Below are 2043 nucleotides of genomic sequence, written 5' to 3' on the forward strand. Positions count from 1 at the left end.
TGTATTTATATTTACTATTTAGAGTTAAATAATTTGAGGAGAGAGAGAGAGAGAGAGAGAGAGAGAGAGAGAGAGAGAGAGAGAGAGAGAGAGAGAGAGAGAGAGAGAGAGAGAGGATCTGTACACGTCGCGTACGAGTATCATCCACGTCTCAATCCCAGTCACAATCGCTGTCGCTTTTGCGTGAGTCTGGAACTCCCCCAACTCAGGTCTCATTTGGAGGTGCTGTCGTACCCATGTTTTTCTTTTCTTCCCATGTCTCGCCTCCATCAGTAAAAAGAGAGCCACATCTTCTTCGTCTGAAGAATCCATGTTGACGGCATCCGACTGGAAGTATAGTGTACGTGTGCAGCCCTATGTAACCCGCCGTGTCCGTATAGAGTATAGCGTATAGCGTATACCGAATAGCGAATATCGTATACCGTATACCGTATAGCTCTATGTAAACGCAGCCTCATAGACTTGAGTTGCCGAAATATCCTACCCCCGTTACGCCCTAGGAGGTGCATGGCCGACCGCTTAGTCACTCCTGTTCCCTGCCAGCCAAGGCGAATTTGTGTGTCACGCCGAGCACGTGTTTCCCTTGTAGGACGATCCCGGTGAGCACTGAGCCAGAATGGATGGACTCAGCTTAGTCATCTGACAAACAGGGAACGTCCATTACGCCTCGTAAATATCTGACGGCTTCGCGCGATTACCGTGTGTGTATACTTGTTGGGCAAGCGTAACACACACACTCACACACAAAAAATACTCCCCTGGTGCTGACTAGGCTCTGCTCTGCCAGGCGCCAGTGCGGTAGGCTGAAGTGTATTAATGCTCGCTTAGGCCGAAGGATTTTTCAGTTAATGTTCCCCTTGAGGAAGGAGAGTGGAGTGCGTGGAGTGCGCAGTTGTAAAATTCTGTGATGGAGTGTGATGGCCCAGCAGTACTCACAGATCCATAAATATGTAGCTACAAGCCTAAAACAGAAGGGCATGGTGATCACGAGCCCAGCACGTGATGAGACTGTGCGTGAATCAAACACACACACACACACACACACACACACACACACACACTTTGAGACACACACCTGAGACTTGGTTGCGGATGGACGTGCCGAACAAGCTCTCTGATACTGGTATTGGAAACGACACTCTACAACTACCATGGATCTTGACGCTGTTAAGGTGCTGTTGGAAGCTCACGAGCGTGCATTTATATCTGCATTGGGTGTTGTTATCGACCAAGTGAAAGGAAGGATCCAGACTACCGAAAGCACAGTCACCGATCTCATCAAGAGTTTGGAATTTTCCCAAGCAGAAATAGTTGACCTCAAGAATCAAGTGAAAGTGCTTCAACAATCCAACACTGAAAAGCAAGGGGAAATTGACGGTCAACGAAAAACTGTAGCCGAACTCCAACAACGCGTAAATTACCAAGAAGATTACTCACGAAGGAACAACGTTCGTACCACAGGACTCCAAGAACTTCAAGGAGGAGAGACATGGGAACAAACATCTGTCAATGTGAGTAAACTATTGGAGGGGACACTTCAACTACCATCAGTAAAACTGGAGCGTGCACACCGGGTTGGTCCCATCAATCCATCTCGGCCAAGAACGGTAGTTGCACGTTTTGAGAAATATGGTGACCGTGAAGCAGTCTCGAGAAATGCCAGAAAGCTCAAAGGTTCAGGCATATACATTGACGACGATCTTTGCTCTGCTTCACAAGAGGTAAAAAGGAACAAACTACCGCTCCTAAAACAAGCACGGCAGGAAGGGAAGATCGCGTACTTCAAATACACGAAGCTGATAATCAAGGACAAAGTGGCCAACCAGTCATCTGTTCCACGCGGTGCTTCACCCGGTGCTTCGTCTGCTGTTGGTTCGGAGCCAGCGAATCGCGGTGTTGCCAGAGGTGAAGCCGCGGCTGGGCGGGGTGCCGCGCCTCATTCAGGCCGTACTTCTGTGCCGGGTGAGGGTGCCGCTGCAGGGCCTGCATCGCTGGAGCTTGAATCAGGTGGTGCTGTTGGCGCTGCTGGGGTGCTGCCAGCTA

This window comes from Eriocheir sinensis, unplaced genomic scaffold, assembly GCF_024679095.1.
Source record: "Eriocheir sinensis breed Jianghai 21 unplaced genomic scaffold, ASM2467909v1 Scaffold295, whole genome shotgun sequence".
Taxonomy (NCBI): Eukaryota; Metazoa; Arthropoda; class Malacostraca; order Decapoda; family Varunidae; genus Eriocheir; species Eriocheir sinensis.